Source organism: Theropithecus gelada, chromosome 14, assembly GCF_003255815.1.
Source record: "Theropithecus gelada isolate Dixy chromosome 14, Tgel_1.0, whole genome shotgun sequence".
Lineage (NCBI taxonomy): Eukaryota > Metazoa > Chordata > Mammalia > Primates > Cercopithecidae > Theropithecus > Theropithecus gelada.
In genome coordinates this window covers 58,342,656-58,362,541 of record NC_037682.1, presented here as the reverse complement: position 1 = coordinate 58,362,541, position 19,886 = coordinate 58,342,656, and the positions used below count along the sequence as shown (strand labels likewise).

At 37.7% G+C, this 19,886-nt stretch overlaps 1 long non-coding RNA gene across 1 annotated transcript; it reads left to right on the top strand.

Moving 5' to 3' along the window:
• Nucleotides 1-314: 314 nt before the first annotated feature.
• On the top strand, nucleotides 315-7,664 carry LOC112607341. The gene is made up of 2 exons (XR_003115763.1): nucleotides 315-389; nucleotides 7,211-7,664. It is a non-coding gene; the product is annotated as an uncharacterized LOC112607341 (long non-coding RNA).
• Nucleotides 7,665-19,886: the final 12,222 nt, after the last annotated feature.

Sequence of the window (19,886 nt, the reverse complement as noted above, 5' to 3'; positions counted from 1 at the left end):
ATTAAGACTATTATTAACGCATTACTCAATTACTTATTAATTACTTTAAAATGTGGCTAGAAATGAGGCAATTAGGAGTTCACAGTCCTAATTGGTATTTGACATCACAGAGTGTGAATTGATGAGCACCAGCTGCTCTGACATTTTGCCTGGTGATCAGCTACTGAGGAAGCAGGCTGTAAAGCGACACTCTATCATCTCTCTTTTCACAGCATGGCCACGCTCAGGGAGGACAGATGTTTCCCCTGGACGAATGAAAAAGCACTCACATTTCCATTTGACTAGAGAGCTGTGTAGTCAGTAGAAAGTAAGAGGGAAGCTGTGTTTTGGTCTTTCCCATGGTGGACGCTGGAACTAAAGCTGCAGCCAAAAACATGGGGTGATTTTAGGTATGGCTGCATTCAAAATTAAACTTTTAAAATTTTAGGTAGTGGGTTATTAGCAAACCAGGCACAGAACAAATACTAATACTACAGTCTTCTGGCTCCTCTTGCCTGTAGAGCAAGACACTCAAGACATCCTCCATTCAGGTCTGCAGAAGACATTTTGGGGTCTTTTGATTGTGTGTCTGTCATCTTTGTTAAAAAGTGAAGATGTTCAAAGAAGTGACCTCTTCCCATGCATTTCCCAGGGCTTTTTCCCTCCAAATAGATACTTTTATGTTTGTGTGAATATATTATAACCTATTATATATCTTCTTACATTGCTGTGTATGTCTTTTTATCTTTCCTTCTGGTGCCTTCAATCATACCCTTTGAAACAGGAGGAACAACTCTCATCACATTACAGCTATAGAGAGTCTTCTCACGTTCAGTAGTTGGCAAAAATAATGACCATCTTTCCTAAAACATCTAGAGTTGGCTGTTTTATCAAAAATGACTTTGGATCTTACAGGAAAATAGAGAAGCTGAAAAGCAGTGTGCCAAAAAGGAGAGGAAGTAGGCATGGGAGGTAGAGGGGAATGAAAAAAGGAATCGAGAAAAGAGGCAAACAAAGAAGCAGAGGGGAGTGCAGGGAAAGCAAAGCAGTATAAAGAAAATTTTAAACATATAAGAAAAAGCAGGGCCATCTCCTTGTCCCCATCCCAAGATATTTTCCTCTCTAAATATTTGAGGGAAGAAGAAATTTGCCTTGTATCCACTTCTGGGCCAGTTCATGCTGAAGCCTTCTCTGTTATCATCTAATTTCTAATACCTACTTTTATGTATGCCTTAAGATGTCTTTGCTCTGAGACCATCACCTGGAGCTTTGGAGCTGCCATCTGCATCACATTGGCATTGTTGCCACCATGCTGACCTCCATGGAAGAACGATTCAGAGAATGAATGTCCTTTTCCTTCGAAGTTCCACCTTAATTTACCAGAGAATCACTAATGAGAGGAAGTTCAAGTAACCGAAGTTTAAGAATAACTAGAGAGAATTTTGTGTGGATGTGTGGTACCAGTTAGCTTTGTTGCCCAGCATCTCTTCCTCTTTGTCTGGTAATGGCATCTCTCTTCCACTTGGGAAAATGCCCCATCCCCATTCCACTTGGTCTGGTAGAATATCGTCACAGTGCCTTCTCCTCCTGGCAACACACCCTATGTGTTTCAAGTAGACACAAGACCCTAACAAGGAAATCAGAACCCTTTCTTGAGGTTGATATACGGGAAAAAGCATCTATTCTTCTACTCAAGTTACTAAGCTCAGACAGTATAAACCTGGAGCTTCTGGCAACCATTTTCCCTAACTGCCTAAAAAACATCCATCTACACTTGGAGAAAATGAGGCCAAGTAGCAGCACTAAAAAGTTGGGAGGAGGAGGAAGAAGTGGAAGAGAAGAAGGGAGTGGGTGAGAAAGGGGGAGAGAGGGGAGAGAGAGAGAATCTAATAAAGAAAGAGAGACAGAGACAGGGACAGAGAGAGGGAATCTAATAAAAAGAGAGATAGAGAAAATCTAGTAAAGAGAGAGAGAGAGAGAGACAGTGACCATGATACAGACAGAGAGAGAAAGGGAAAGAATCTAATAAAATTACTTAGGCCCCAGGGTCCAGCCTGGGGAAGCCCCAGGAAGCCAGTGACCCATGGACTTTCATTTGTTTGTTTTTGTGGGTTTTTTTCCCCAAGAGAAAAGTTTTAATATGATCAGAGTCTGAAAAGTACAAGCAGAGGTCACATTAACTCACAAGAAATAGGTGCAGGAATTTTCAATCAAAGATAAATTTGGGATTTTACAAACAAATAGGATGACTTCAGTGCATATGATGGCATTAAAAACAGGGGACAAGTTGAAATTGTCATTTTGTTCCTAATGATTTTCTTTTTTCCTCTAGATTTCTATTTGTAAGCTTCACATACTCTTCCCTTCTCAGACTCTTCTACCTGAAGTATGACTACCTACTACAGATGCAACTGTAGTGATATGAATGTCAGTCAGCAGACTTAACTGTACAAGAAATATGTTCATTTTTGATAACTCAATCTAATTTCTGTTTGAGCCTCCATTCCTTCAGTGTAGCAGAAATTTATCTCTGTCAATTTGGAGAATTCCCCCACCCTTCCCAGGGTTGCACCTAATTTCTGGAGGATCTTCCCAGGGACAAGGGATGGGGCATAGGAGTATAGGGTTTGAGTCTGGTCTCTGGTCATCATTTTTCCATTCCTGTCTAGGGCATCCAGTGTGACAGCCAACACTGGGAACACACAAGAAAACCCCCACCACTCCAGCTCCCATGGGGCCCACCCTCTCAATATCCATCTCCTGGATGCACCTCAAAAATCATTTCTCTTCCTGGCTATTCTTGCTCTTTCTCTTTGATCCAAGAATCCACAGACCTGTCCAAAGCTTGAGTAATCTCTCCTTCCCATCTGACACTTGAATGGGTGAGAGAGAAGGGGAGGTAACCCACTTTTTATTCACTGTAAAGTATTTCATTACACAACTATAAAACATATCAAATTTTATTCACCTATTCTCTTTGTAGTAGACATTTCTGTTGCTGTCAGCTTTATATTATCTTATTTATATTAAACAATAGATTAATTACTTTCATTAACCATGTTTTGTGGTACATACATATAAGAATTTTTTCTAGTTTGCACATCTAGAAGTGGACTGTTAGCTCATAAAGTTTGCCTAGTTGTAATTTTGCTGGCAGCTACCAATTTCTCTCTGAAATTGTTATGATAATGTATGCTCCTACCAGTAATGTATGAGAATTCTGTTTCCCCAAATCCTTGCAAATAATTGATATCATCAGAAATTTTAATATTTGCCTATTTGAAGAGAGGAAAAATGGCATTGTGTTGTTGCTTTAGTTTGCATTTCACAAAATCCAGGTGAGGTTGAACATCTTTTCACAGTTTGTCGCTCCTTTGGATTTCTTTTTCTATGAACCTTATAACCCATAGCTATTTTTAAAATGTTTTTTCTTAGTGACTTACAATTTGTAATTGACATAATAATTGTACATATTTATAGGATAGAGCATGATATTTTAATACATATATACAGTGTGTAATGATCAAATCGGTATAATTAGCATATCCATCACCTCAAACATTTATCATTTCTTTGTGTTGGGAACATTCAAAATTCTCTCTTCTAGGTATTTGAAAATATACAATAAATTATTGTTTATTATGGTCGTCCTAAAGTGCTATAGAACACTAGAACTTATTCTGGTTTATTAGTAAGTAGCATGTTTCTAACATTTTCGTATAAAAAAGATTTAGATAAGTGTGTGGTAACTTCTTAGAATGTAGGGAGAGTAGAGGGAAATACAATGAGAAAAACACAGGGAACTCACAGTCTTTCCAATTCTCTCACAGAAGCAGAAACAAGATAACCATTAGTAGGTCAACAAATTACCCTGGTACACACTTTATGGTGTTCTTGCAGGGGTCCTTAACTTTTCACATGTTCCTTCTCGTCCGTTCTCATTTTGTGTGCCATTCACACTTCTACACATCTTTGCAAATTTAGCACAAATATCATATTTTAAAAGAGTTTATTAAATAAACTCTTCTTTGCCTCCCAAAGCTTCTGAAACCTGGTCCTTAGCTCACAGTATTGTAATATTCTCTGCATCTTTGCATCTCTGCTCAACCCTCTAACAGCGTTGAGGGTAAAGACTATGCCTCATTCATCTCAATTTTCCCAGTGGCTAGGATCATTAGAAGGGATTCTCACTACATGTTGAATGACTGGCTGACAGAAGCTGTTTCGACTGCAGGAAAAATAGTATTTTAAAATTCTTGCCCAGTGAATCAGTAACTAAAAGGGCAATGAGGAAGGTTAATTTTGTAATCATTTATTAAACATATCTTTCATAAATTGTAAAGTTTCATTTGGGAAATCTAGTACACCTATATAATATGTATATAGCACCTGTGCACTAGTGCATCACACACAGACACACACTATATTGTAGAAATAACAGCAAAATCTTGGAGTGGGGGGAAGTAGCTTATGATAGCACTTCCTAGAATCCATCTCAGAGCTTATTTAAAGGAAACAATTTATTCTTTTCCAGGCCTCAGCACAGCTTTCTGCTAACTTGAGCTCCTGGGCTGGTAACACATCAGAGAGAAAGGAAGGTGTCATTTAGCAATGTGGCTGCTGCTGATGACACAATCATCTTTCATGAAAAATGTTAGCTCCAGGGGAGGGCTGCCTATTAGAGCAAAAAGATGGGAAGTTAAGAGAATTGGTTGCTAGGTTTTCTTTGTGGGGAAGCAAGCTAAATTTTTTTGCTGAGTATGAGAAAAATGCAACCTATTTATTCTGACTAAGATAATATTAGAAAAGAAGAGGTTGAAAACCAGAAATACAAACCTTGAGAGGTACAAGGACTGTAAAGTCACCAGCAAAAGGCACCTGACTGTTTTGCTGACCCTTTATATACTGGGGACCTAACAATGCCTGGCACTGGTAGATGCTTGTTATATTTGTTGGATGACTACATACACTCCTGGATTCTACTAGTATCCCCTTACCCTTCTTCAACAATTATTTAATTATTATAAAAACACAATATTCTTAGTATTTTCAAAATTGCAAAAAAGAAGAGAATAAATGAAAAGCCATCCATAATCCATTTGTAAAGATAAAATTAGGTTTTAAGTATTTTCCTCTAGTTATTTTTCTATATACACACGCATTGGTATTTGTAGGTGTGTGTGCATAGATACACACAAATATGATAATGTAACATAAACAATCTTTCATTTACATTGTGAATATTTTTGATGTTATTAAATAATTTATTTGAGAATATTATTTATAATTGTGGTAAAAGTACAATATTATTTATCTACATTTAACCTATCAACATTGAACTATTATTATTATTAATCTATCAACATTTAACTATTATTCCCTATTGTTAGACAATGAAACTTTTCAAATAACTGCTATTTTATTTGATTTTTTAATGTTAGAGACAAAGTCTTGCTCTATCACCCAGGCTGGAGTGCAGTGGCACGACTGTAGTTCACTGCAGCCTTGAACTCCCAGCATCAAGTGATCCTTCTGCCTCAACCTCCTGAGTAGCTGGGACTACAGGCACAAGCCACAATAGCTGCTATTTTAAGAACATTAGAATTATTTAAGTCAAAAGATATTAATATATAGCTATTTCCTTTCGTATACATTTCCAAAATTATTTTCCAGACAAGATTGTATCTAGTATTAGTATAATCCTCACTGAATATTGTAACTTTTCTTTTTTTCATATTTAAACTCAGGAAACATTTTAATTGTTATTCTAACCCATATGTTTCATGACTAAAAAGGTCAAACGTTTTATTTTTTTCATATTTTTTGGAAAATCTTCTTATGCTTCTTCTTTGGTGAACTATCCGTCCATATCCTTTATCCACTATTTTCTACTGAGGTAATACTGTGTCTCTTTATAATTTGGAAGCAATCTTTAAAAATATTTAAGGAAGGTTAACTCTTTGTCTACAAATAATTCCCCAGTTTGTCAAATATTTAGAATTTATTTTCATAATAACTCTTGAGAAACAGGTTTTAGATTTTTAAGAAGTTAAACATACTGACTTGGTTTTGTTTATTATTTTTCCTTTGTGATTTCTTCCATATATTTCATCCTTAGAAACAATTTCTCCTTCCTGGAGCCTAAAAATGCTCATTTATAGTTTATTCTAGTTTCATTACTAGAATAGTGTACTTTGATTTAGTTTGATTTTGTCTTAATTTTAAGCATAGCACTAAGTCATTTTGATTTCTCTTTATTTTTCCCCAAGTACATAACCAATTGTTCCAGCATTATTTATTGAATACTCTGCTTTTTACATATTGATTTATGCAAGAAACTTAACTGTATATTAAATTCTTACATGTATGAAAGTCAGTTTCTAAATGTTTGTATTGATCCGTTGATCAAACTGTCAGTTCTTGCCCTAGATGCACACCATCTTGATAGCTGAAAGTTTATTGTATGTTTTGTTATCTTGTAAGACAAATCTCTCTTTACTGTCCTTTCCAACTTACTTTATATTATCTTTTTGAAACTTTTTCACTATTCAAAACTATATATATTTTAAAATGAGCTATGTTCTCACTTTGTCAAGTAAGAATTAGAATAACTTTTTAATAAAATCTTTCAGTCACATTAAACCTTTAAATTATTTGAGAAGAATTAAATAATTTCTTTTATAATATTCAGTATTCCCATTCATAAACAGGTATATCTCTACATTTATGATGCTATTATATCTCTCCATATGTTTTCTAATTATTTTCATATAGATGACACACAATTCTCTAAGTTGTTTTTCACAGAGTTATTTATAAATTTGCTTAATTATTTCTGATGGCATAAATAAAATAATTTCACCATCATAATTTTGACTGAATTATTGATTTCACCAACAACTATTAATATTTTATATTTGTTCTTGCATCTGAACATTTTCCTATCTTCTCTTATTAGCTCTAATAATTTTTTTAAAAATATCTTGGGACTTCTAGATCAGTAAATTAATGATTTGTAAAATATTTTTCTGCTTACTTTAATAGCTTTGGCTCTTTCATTGCATTGTACATTTACAAGGTAATGTTGAATAATGAAGACATTAAGGATAATTTTTTGTCTCTGAATTTTAAATGAACTTTTTCTGATATTTCAATTTTTCAGAATGTTGCCTCTACATTTTGATATTAATCCTAGTGTTAAGGAAATTTCCTTTCTTGCTTCTTTTCTAAGACTTTTCCAAGGAATTGATATTAAATTTTATGAGATGATTTTAGAGCATCTGCAGGATGATTGTGTTGTTTTTTTCCTTTGACCTATTACTGATGAACAATATTAATAAATGTGCTATTAATAAGTGAATATTATATTCCAAGAATAAAATATGCATAATATAGTCTAAACATGTAATATACTACTGTATGATTTTCATTGGTTTAGTAAAGACTTTTACATCTATCTCTAAATTGTCATTCTGGAAATTATAACTTGGACGTCAAGTTCCTTATACTCTGGTTTCCCTTTATTGGTTATCCTTCTTTTTAATGGGCCAATCAACATACTATGTAACTAAGATGAAAGCTCTTTAAGAGCACAGGCCTTTGTTTTATTTGCTGATTTATTTACTAAGATCCTAGAAGTATGCCTGATACATAATTGGTATTCAATAAATACTTTTTGATTGCTCAATGAATCCTCTCTTATATTGATATTTATGTTCTTTAATAATTTTATACTCTGAATTATAAATTTTTTATTCTTTGTGTCTTTACCTGGTTAGCTGAACTAAGACATAGAAGTGCATATATACCAATTTTCTTCCATCTGAATATGAGGATGGTATACCTGCTGAACCATTGAATATCTGAGAATTTCTTTCTGCTGTCATCAGGTATGGAAAAACAGCTGAAGACAAAATTCTTCCATAAACTTTTCCCATCAAAACTGTGATATGTTGTTCCATTATTTTCTAGTACTTGGCATTGCTGAAGAGTATTTTGAAGCTGGCCTTTATTTCTTTGTTCATGATCTTCCTTTTTCTTTAATGCCAGGATGCTTTAATCTTAAATTTTGAAGACCAAGGCAAAAAATAATACATTTTATTCTTTAAAATATACAGATATGTGTACTATATAAAGTAGAAATCTCTCCTATAGGGCTTCTAAATAACCTCACTCCTCAGATGGAATTACTCTAACAGTTGGTTGTGTCTTGCTTCTCGGTTTGTTTCCTTACATTTATATAAATATGGAGTTTCTTCTTTCTAAATAAGATCATACTTTTATAACTGAGTGCCTGGAAAAAGAGAGCTTTAAAAATGTTTAGAAAGAGAAGTTGCAAAATGTGCCTTTGTCTAGATGGACATAGAAATTCACATTGAAGCACATTCTCTTAACCAACACTTGAATGGTCCTACTTGATTATGTAAATATTAGGTGAGTAGGCACCCATCACTGAAGAAAAGGCATGGCAGAGACTGTGTGTCTTTGCCAGGGTTGGCTTTTCTCATTGTCCCTAAGTATGTAGGCATATCTGGTCTTTGAGTAGAAAGTAGAAAATGTTTACACTGAAGCCGTGCTCAGAAAACAGACGGAGGGTCCCAGGCAGTGAGAAATTTCTAATTGTGGGGAAAACATTTCAAGGAACAGTGCTATCTTCTATTAAATTTGAGGGTGTTTCCTTTATAGACTATAATTACTTCCTATCATCTCCAAGCCTTCGGTGGAAATCTGTTAACTAAAATGACCTGGTGTTTTTTGTGAAAGTACCATGAAGGAAGAGGAAAAGAGTCCCCAGCAAGAGGTAACATAGACCGAGAAGCAAAGAAAACCTATCAGGAGTAGGTTACAGGGGTGAAGCAGGATTCAGGAGGGACTCATTGGAACATAAGCTCTCCCTGGAAATCTACACCAGTGGTAGAGGTAGGTGTACTTCACACAGTGTGTGGTGTGGCTGCTTGAACCATCTTATTTGCATACTATGCAAAGGGTAAGACTTGAAAAAGAGGGAGTTTGGGGAGTACTAGATTATAAATGCTTGAATATCAATAATCCCCACTGTTGGGATGACTGTTCTAACTGGATGTGGTGGGCAGCCTCTAAGATGGCACCCGAAGACCCCCACTTCCTGATATCCAGGCCTTTGTGTAAACCCTTCCCCTAGATAGTTATGGGCTAGATTTAGTGATTCAATTTTAGCAAATAGAATACAGCAGAGGTGATGGGATGTCACTTCCAAGATTAGATTACAAAAAAACTAAGAATGCCATCTCTCTCGACATCTTGGGCATTCTCTTACTTGCTCGGACATAGGAAAGCCAGGTGCCATGTTGCGAGCTTTCCGGTGTAGAGGCCCACTTGACTTGGAATTGGAGAAGGTCTCCAATGGCCTGCTAGAGAAGGTCTCCATTCCAATGGCCTGCTAGAGAAGCTCTCCAGCCAATGGCCCAATTCAACAGCCTGTGAGGAATGGAAACATCCAAGTAATCATATAAGTGAGCTTGGAAGGGAAATTCTCCCCTAGGCAAACCTTCGGATGAGACCACAGCCCTGGCTTAAAGCTCATCTACAACTTGCTAAAAACTTTGAACCAGAAGTACCCAGCTAAGCCACCCTGGATTCCTGATCTACAGACACTGTGAGTAAATAAATATATGTTATTTTAAGTTGATAAGTTTTGGGATAATTTCTTATGCAGCAATAAATAATGAATTCAATGGGAAAAATAATCAAGTGTATGTTGCAAATAGTTGACAACTTTGGGCAAAGACTATGTTTGGGATTCTAAATGGAATAAAACATTTAATAGAGTCAGAGTGTAGGAAATACAATGATATATGTTCAAGGATACATCATAGTATAAAGCAACATGCCACAGGATACTATAGCAAACCTTTCATTTTCATGGTTCTACTTGTTTCTTAAGATACATATGCAATATGTCTTAGAAGAGACAACACAGGTTCAGCAGAGCCTCACTAGAAAACTTTGACTTGCCTTCCCTCACTTCCGAATGACCTAACATGAAAATGCAAAAAGTTACATAGGAATATTGTTTTAAAAATCTGGTAGATTTTAAGTAAAATCACTAACAAAGGATGCTACGAGGTCCAGGGCTTTCACCTACCAGAGGATACAGAGGAGTTGCTCTCCCCTCCAACCACACAAAACGGGCTACAGAGGTCTCTTTGTGTATACTTTTAAGGAATTCCATTCCCAGGATTCAACATAGCTGAGGCATATATGGACAGATGGTGGAGCGCTGTATCCAGAGATATCAAGATGAGAGGATAAAAGAAGAGAAATCATTGAAGTTTCCTTGCTCTTATTAGTACATTTAAAAAATCATAGTCCATGGGCTGTTACAACAAGTTCTCAATGTTTTCCATTTTTACATTTGCCTTGTTATAATCCTTAAAATTAATTAATCTTCAAATACATAATTGCCAAAGTTTAGTCCTATTTAAAACTGTGATCTTATTTAATATTTACATTACAAGTTCATTTCTAGAACCTGCCTGCAACAAGGGTTTGGTCCATCAGATAGTGTGGTTTCACAGTTAATAAAGCAGTCTCTAGGCAGACTGCCTGGGTTTGATACCTGGCTCTCCTAATTGTTGGCTCTTTCACCTTGAGCAAGTGCTTCCATGCTTCAGTTTCCTTACTGGTAAGATGGATGTAGTAATAGCACCTACCTTACAGAATTATTTTGAGGAATCAGTTAGTTATTATTTGTAAAGTGCTTAGAACAGCAACAACTCCACACATGGGCTCCTTCCCACTAGTTCTGTAATAGAACAGCAAGTGCTGGGGGAAGGTGGAGGTGATGGGGGACAAGAAAAGTAACCTGAAGCTTCTCCAGTGTATAGAAGTTTCCTTCGTCTCAGGAGTCATCCTGACCCAGAAACAGTGTTAGTGGTGTAATATTAGGCTACTTTGAGTTCGTGGAAAATCCCAGATTAATATTAATATTCACGGGATAGTCTCTGGAAACCTAGACTTGGACCCACTTATACCTTAGTGCTTAAATTGTACAGACACTCAGACAGGTATGACTTAAACTTGGGTGGGGGACAGCTTATTGGGCCATCATTTTTTATTTTATAGTTCTCTCTGTGTGTGTCTCTCTGTGTGTGTGTGTGTGTGTCTGTGTGTCTGTGTGTGTCTGTGTTGAAAAACAAATGATTCATTTTCTTGCTCCTGTGGGAGCAAAGCAAGTTATAAACTTAAAGCAAGTGTCTGCAAAAACTTTCCAGGCACCAGTCTTTCTGACAGAACATTATCTATTCAGTAGAAAATGTCAAACTTGCTTGCTATCTTTTAATACTCAAAAACAAAAACAAAAACAAAAACAAAACCCAACAACCCTGAGACTGGTAGCTTTTCCATGGTCATCTCTATCTAAATCTTCATGAATAGATTCCTTCCTCCAGGAATAGGGAATGAAGACCTAGGACTGACAAGCAAGAAACATGAGCTCCATCTATGTTTGTTCTCTGGGATAAACTTTGTAACTTGGAGGAAGGCTTCTGGTTTCTGAGGTTGGGCTGGGAATTCTGCAGGGCATAGAAAACTCGCTCTCAATGGAGAAAACACATGAGCACACACTCAGAGAGATACAGACAACTTGCATGCATGCACACACACAATTCTCACATGTAGACACATCTTCAAGATACATATTTACATTAATGTTCACAGGTCTAAGGTGTTAAGACTCAGGGAGGATCATGGAGGGGCGAGGGGCTTAGATCAGCTCACAAGAGGAAGCTTTTCAGATAGATTTCCGTCAAAGTAAAATTGAGGTGCAGAGCCCTCTTCGAGCCCTTCATCAGGATTCACAAAAGTAAGGCACCAGGCTAGAAATATCTCTCTGCAGGTATTTAATATATACCTTTAAACTCCATTGTTTGAAGTCTGTCAATGTGGAATGCTGAATTCTACTAGATTCTAAAATATTAGAGTAAGATAGAAAGATGAATTTTAGTTGACCAATCAATGTGCACTCAATGGATGCCTACTATGGTCACAGGCCCTGGGCTCTGGGATAGAGAGATCACTGAGATATTATTCCTACCCAACGATAGTCTAGCAGGGAAGATGAGACTAATACATATGAAACCAGCTATTCTAACTTCAGCGTTAGATTACTAGAGCCCAAAAGGGTCCTGTCTTGTCAAACATGCTATTTTGCCAAGGAAATACTTCTATCCAGACATAGTAAGTAAATTTCTTATGGCCACAAGATCAAATAATAGCCTAGTTCTTCTAGATAGAATTACTCTCTCCATCCCTTTGCATTGTTTTATAATTTTATTAAAAAATTTTTACATGGCTAATGTGAGGCCCTGCAGGTAACAACCTGACCTTATACATTTAAGGAGCACACAGTGACTGATAAGGCCATATTTAGCCAGGAGGTGCTCAACTCATCAGCCTTAAGCAATCGGAAAGAAGCAAAGACAATAGTCCAGGGAACTGCTCTTGGCCCAGGTTTCCATCCATTACACTAGGTAGCACAGATAGTAAGGACCTAAATCTTGGATACAAATTCAAGGTAAGATATTTCAAACTTGGTGTAAAATTACAGACCTGTTTCTAAGCCCTTCTGTTTTCTTCTCCATTTTAAACTCAGTTGCTGTATAATTTTACATACAAGGGTAATGCGTTTTCATTTCAGCCAGCAGGAAAAGATTAGCTTCCTCGGGTGCTTTTGAATCTTCATATTTGCAGACAAAATCATCGAACGGTTTTGATATATTTCTCCTAAGGGTTTTTCTTGAAATTATACCAGGTCACTCAATCACCAGACAAGCATTAAAAAAAAAAAAAAAAATCTACTCTTCGTCAAATACTGGGCAAGTTGTTGTCTACAAACTTGCTTGGCTGAATTACTGAGCAATTACTTTATGCCCAGAGAAAAGAAAACAACAGCATGGTTCTTACGTGTTTGCTAAGCTCCTGACCCATGCTCTCATGAGTACCCTAGCCCATCTGGATCTGAGTGTTGCCCTTCACTATCCACCTTCTTTCATTTAATAATTATTCACTGGACACCTCCTATGTGTCAGGCACTGTCTTAGATGCTGGATTCTTGGTGACAAACAAGGCAGACAAGGTCCCTAGCCTCATGGAGTGAACATCCTAGTTGTCAGAGGGAATGGGGGATGGGAGTAAGCAAAAACAAAAACAAACAAATAACAACAAGCAAACAGATACTCAGAACCCTGAACCATTTCTGACATATAGCAGGTGTTCAATAAATATTTGTGATTTAATGGAATGAGCAAGATAGATTCTGATAGTGATAAGTGATATGAAGGATATTGATGTGAAATAGAGCAGCGAGATAGGGTCAACCTGGAAGGCTCTGTGAAAAGGTGATGTATAGGTCAATATGCAAAGAAAAGTAAGGAGCCTGCAGAAAAGGTGTCCCTAAAGTTGAGGAAGAAGCAAGTGAAACATCAGGGAGTTAGTAACAAATTGATTGCATTTGAGGACAGAAAGAGAACAATGTGACTGAGACAAACTGAGCAAGAGGGAGAGTAGCACAAACTGATGTCAAAAAGGTAGAGGGAGCTCGGCTATGCTGGCACTATAGATCAAACAAAGGAGTTTGGGCTTAATTTCCAGGGCTATTGGAAGCCATTTGGGATTGAAGCAGTAAGTCAACGTGATTAAACTCATGAATTAAAAGATCACTATGGCTGCTCTGAGGGGAAAGAATTGGTAGGAGGCAATATTGGAAGAAGGAAGTGCATCAGTTAGGATGTTTTAGCACATCAACAGGTTATAGGTGTAAAAGGTATTGATCCCCTCTGCCCTTGGTGTAAACAGGAGAGAACGAGGTTGGCCAAAGCTGTGGGGCTGTTCTGGCCATAGAAAGATTCAGCCTTTAACCAGAGAATGCTGAAAAATGAGCACCATCTTCCATGTCTCCCACAATGTAAAAAATATTGGAAAGCTCTGCTTCAATACATATTTTTCATGCTTTCTGGGCATCAGGCTTCTTTAATACACTCTATCTATGTTTAAAGAATTTCCCACTTGGAAACCAGCCTCCAAGATAACTGCTAGTGATCCCCATGTCCTAGCATTTGCTGCCTTGAGTGATACCCTCCCACATGGCACCAGGGTTAATGTGTGTAACCAACAGAACACAACAGAAGTGATGGCATATCACTTATAAGATTAGGTTATAAAAGATGGTGGCTTATGTCTTGAGCTCCCTCTCTTGCTTTTTCTTTTTTTCTCTCTCTTGTCACTCACTTTGGAATAGTCAGCTGCCATTTCTTAAGAAAACCCCAGTATCCTTGTAGAGAGGCCTGCATGATGAGAAACTGAGACTTCCAGCCAATAGCTAACCAGTAGGCATTATTGAAAACAGCCCCAGTCAAGCCTTCAGATGATGCAGCTCTGGCCAGCAAGTTGACTGGAATTTCATGGCAGACCCTGAACCAGAACCACGCACCTAAACTGCTTCTGAATTTCTGACACTTAGAAACTAAAAAATGATAAATATGTGCTGTTTTAAGCTGTTCATTGTGGGGGTAATTTGTTACATAACAACAGATGATGAATGCATCCCCTTTGTGAACCCTGCTACCACACTCAGCCTCCCTTGCAGTCCTGACCTTTGTCAACATTATCCTCCTGCCTGAGACTTCAACTTAGGAAAGAATGATATGAAGAAGCCAGTAATGCAGAGAACAAATTCCGGTGAAGGTGGTGGAGGGAAATTTTGCTTTCAGAGGAGGCAGAGGTAAAGTTGCCAGTGGGGAATCTTGTGCACACCTCTGTCCCTGTGAATTGCTGTGCTGCATCCAGCAGTGGTAGGAGTGGTAGGGTCAGCATTGGAGCTGTCTGCTGACAGAACATGGATATTGTTTCTGGCTACCTGACCCCCAAGCCTGATTCACTCCAGGATATTCTTTCATACATTTTGTTTAAACTATCTAGTGAGCTCTGTTATTGGCAACTAGGAACTCAGACTGACATAAAAACCTTTGAAGGCAAGTGACAGAAAACGCTGCCTCAAAGTAGCTTAAATAATATGGAATGAACTAGTTCCTTAACAGTAAGTGCAGAAGAAGAGGACTGCATGGGGTGAATCGCCAAGATTCTGGGTCCACTCTACTGGAGCGCTCAAGCCTGGGCCTTTCCCTGTGCATTTCGTCATCCTCTCTGGCTGGTGGCAGTTTGACTATAGCATTCTCTTTGTAATAGTGAGGCACCTTATTCAGCAGCCCTCTATAGACTTTCCTTCATGTCTCATTAGCCCTAATTATGTCAGGTGCTCCATCCTAAACCTAACACTGGAAAGAAGAATGGTTTTACCACAACTGCCTTGGACTAATTAGTTTTGACCTCCAAGATCTGGGAAAGAAGTCAGACTCCCTTAAAGCACCTGGCTAGGTGGAAGAAGGTAGGCTATATTTAAAAAATAGGGCTTTTCTGTAGATTAATAGATACTGAGTAAGCAATAATACTGTCTGCTTTAGGCAGTTATTACAGGATGCAGGCAGAGGGTGATGGTGGCTTGTATTAGGGTAACAGAGTAGGGGCAGAGAGAAGGACATACCTAAAAGCAACAAGATTTGCTGATGTTTTGGATTAGGAGGGAGAAGGGAAAAAATGAGATAGAAGGAATGATGCATTAGTTTAGACCTGAGCAATTAAATCAATAATTTACTTAGGTAAGAAAGGTTGGGTAGAAACAGGTTGAGGTGAAGGTGAAGTTACACATTTGAATAGTTGCACATAGATTAACACATGAATTTGAAGCTAAAAGGGAGATCATGGCTGATTATATAAACTTGAGAGTTATCAGCATATAGAAGGAATTTAAAACCACGGAACTGAGTGAAATCCTTAGGAACAAGGGTAGCAAGGGAGGAATGCAGGTCTGAGAACCAAACTCTGTGGCATGCCAACAGTTAGAGGTCAGGGAGAAGAGGGAAAGCCAGTGAAAGAGAAAGAAAGAGAGTAGCCCATGAGAAAAGAAGAAGACCAAAGCACATCTCAGAGGTCCAAGTGGTTAGCTGTCCAGCCTCCCGAGTCCCAATTCCTCCCTACCCTCACCTCACCCCAGTCCATTCCTGGCTGTCTATATTTGAAGGTAATGACCAGTTTCCACATTTTAACTTGCATCTGTGTTTGAAGTTTCATATAACAGATTGACTTTAAGTGAGTTTCACTGTCAATTGAGCCTAACCACTGCTAGATACTGAAGAAAAATAGGGACCGAATCAAAACAAAAGAAAAACTCCAATGCTTTATAAAACCTGTCTACTGTTTCTTTCTTGAATAATACATGCAAGACATTTTCCTCATAAATGTCACAGTAAATGACTGAAAACCAGCCTCCACAAACAGGCTTTGAATATGTCTTCTAGTATTCCGCAAATTTTAAAACATGAAGTGAAGACCATCTCCTACTATTTGATTCAAGTAGTATCCTTAAAGAAGTTCACAAATAACATTATGTTGCTTTAAACGAACTACTATTTCAAACAGGACAAACGATATGTAATGAACTTTTTTATGTCTTAAAAAATTAAGATGTATTTTAATCAATGGAGGTTAAAGTTATAGTTTAAAAGGTATATGTCTTCTAATTAAGATATACCTCTTCTAATTAAACCCTCCAAGTCAGGCAGCCATCTACAGTTCATTGAAGTTCAGATTTTGCATAAAAACTCATTATCTAAACTTAATGAGTTTTTCCTCCTTTCAATACACCACACTCTCAGAAAGGGTCTAAACCGAGAAGACCCTTTAAGAAATGCAAAATAAGACCTCACCTTGGCTCACTGCTGTGCACTGACAAACCTGAGAAATTCTAATTCTCCTTGGAAAGCAATAGTCTTCCATGGGGAATAAAAAGTTTTAAAAGAAAAACAAACTATATTTTTTGTTATATCCACATGTATCTTGAGACACTGGTTTATATTGCAATAGATAAGAGTCCATTACTTCCTCTACTGGCCAAGCCTAGAAAAAGAGTTACTCTATTCCCAACAAGAAGGAAGAGGTGTTATTTAAAACACACACACACACACACACACTCTCTCTCTCTCTCTCTCTCTCTCTCACCCCCCACACACAGCACGTATCTTAGAGATCTGTATGAAAAGGAGTGAAAAGTGATAACAGAGAAACTTAGTGAGGTACTACCCAGATGGAAGTAGAGAAAACATATTTATGTGGTAATGAACAGCAATTATTTTGCAGTTATTGAATAGAAAGAAAATGTTCAGTTATTAGAAAATTTCTATGCAAAGTATGAACTTTGGTGAGTTGCAGATAGAGAAATTGAAGTCTCTGTGGTGAAGGAAGGTAATTCTAATGCACATGGACATTAAAGGCTGAAGTGCAGAAGAAAAGTAGCTAAGGACCAGGAAAAAGCCAGTTGGAAGGATTCAGACCACAGTGGAATCGCTGACTGATTAATTAGGATCACAGATTGATTGATTAGTCAAGTAGGACTAGATTAGAAGAATAACAACAGCACAGAGTGTTTTGTTTATAGTCTGTAGTATAATCACCTGGGCTTTAATCAATTCTTTAGTAAGCTGCATATAATTCATTTCAATGTGTGGATTTGGTTCTCCTGCATTTGTCCAGGGGGTCATAAGAGTCTGAAAGACTGTATATCAAATTTGAAAAATCCTGCCAGATAATTCTAATAGGAGACATATTGTGTGGTGGTTACACTTCAGTCTCCGGAGTCTCCCAAACATGGGTTCACATTTCTGTCCCATTGGCTACTAGCTATGTGACTTTGGGCAGGTGAATTAGACTTCAGAGTTTCAATGTTTCTTTCTATAAAGTCCGGATGCTAATTACAATAATTATTCCAAATGCTCATAGAAATGATTAAATTAAAAACACATAAGCACAGCATACAGCATGTGATGCAGAGCAACTGCTCAATAAATGTCTGCTGTAAATGGATGCATAGGCTGGTCTGGAAAGACCACATGGGGCTCTAATGTGCATTGGTCAGACCCTGCCCATCCTCACAAGCAGAAAACAAAATGAAGGCATAGATCTGACTGCAGAGTTGGTGAAAGCCAGTGCTGCCTTTATTGGCCATTTGGGACTATTCAGCTTCAGGATGTGAGCTCTGTGCTTTTCCCTGGACCCATCTGGGGTGGTTAAGAGCAGGGCTCAGGAGTCATACTGCCCAACTCTCCTGCTGATCAGCTGTGCGAATTTGGGCAGGATACCTGGTTTCTGTGCTTACATTTCTTCAGTAGAAAAGTGGTGATAATTAAGAACAACATCCTCCTCATAGGGTTGTTATAGAGATTATATGAGCTAATATATTTAGAGCATTTTTATTGTGTCTGGCACATAGTATGATTTCAAAAAACAGTAAAAATAATTTTAATAAAGCAATGATAGTAATTTTGACTTTGAAATAGACCTCTAGGATTCTAAACTTCACTTTGCTTCCCAAGAAGAGCTTTGCAGAATGAATTTATGGAAAGAATGAGAAAGAATAAAGTTAGGAGTAGGTAGGTGGGGAAAAAACCTCAAGAAAATTTGTAATGGAGGTAATTTAAAGTATAACCAGGACGGGCGAGGTGGCTTACGCCTGTAATCCCAGCACTTTGGGAGGCCGAGGCAGGAGAATTACCTGAGGTCAGGAGTTCAAGAGCACCCTAACCAACATGGTGAAACCCTGTCTCTACTAATAATACAAAAATTAGCCAGGCATGGTGGTGAGCACCTATAATCCCAGCTCCTCGGGAGACTGAGGTGGGAGAATTGCTTGAACCCGGGAGGCGGAGGTTGCCGTAAGCTGAGATCGTGCCATTGCACTCCAGCCTGGGCAATGAGAGTGAAACTCTGTCTCAAAAACAAATAAATAAATAAGTAAATAAATAAATAAATAAAAATAAAGTATAACCAATATGAAGAGGATAACGTTTCTGAAAGAACATTTCTGAAAAGTAGAGAAAATAAAATATATACAGAGAAAAAATATTTCTATGATAAGACAGCAATAATTGTGCAGTTACCATTAACGAATGAATGACATAAGCAGAGAAGGAAAGCTTAAATATGGAAATTAAGAACCAACACAAAAGTTGTATCAAATATCTTTGCATTTAGTGTTCACTGAATAAACTTTTGATTAATTGATTGGCTTTTGACTAATGTGATTAAGCACTAAACTCGGCAGACAATGTGAAGCCTGGCTCTTTGCACAGAGTAGGGCTGAGACAAATGTATGGTTTTTCTATGGTCTCCGAATAAGGCCAGTGGCAATATAGTGGATCTCTCCCTCTTTCTCCCCCTTCTGCCTCCCCTTCCCCTTCTTACCTCCTCCCTCTCTTTCTGTGTACACAGAGATTTTTGTCAAAGCTTTGTTACTAAGTAAAAGATCAAGAAAGGGATTGCTAAAACTCTTCTTTAAGTGCTCACGACCCATATTCTCACCCATAAATGTGCACATTTACCCTTTTTTTCCTAAGCAGGCAGCTGAGTGTCGGTCCACCTGCTCTAGATTCATTTTCATCCCTGGGGATGGGGAAGGCTTGCTGTGGGTGACGAGGAAAGGGGTTGGTTCGTTGGAATTGTTTTTTCTGGCATCTTTTGGACAGTTGGATAGTCTACAACCACTTGTGACACTCTCTAACCAATTTTGGATTTCATCATCCTCTTCCGTCTTTGGAGCATCCAGATTGACTGCAGCAGTTGCCCAGACCTGCCCAGGATGAGAGTCGTCAGCCACTTTGAAAGACAGCTCTAGGGACGCAGAAAGCATTTTTTTAAAAAATTCATCTGGTGGTGGAGGGTACTGAGGTCCAGGTTTTTCTCAGTCTCAGTTCAGCAGAAATCTGACCTCTGCTCTCCCTTCTGGCCTTGTTTTGAAAAGATGAACAAATGTAAAACCATGA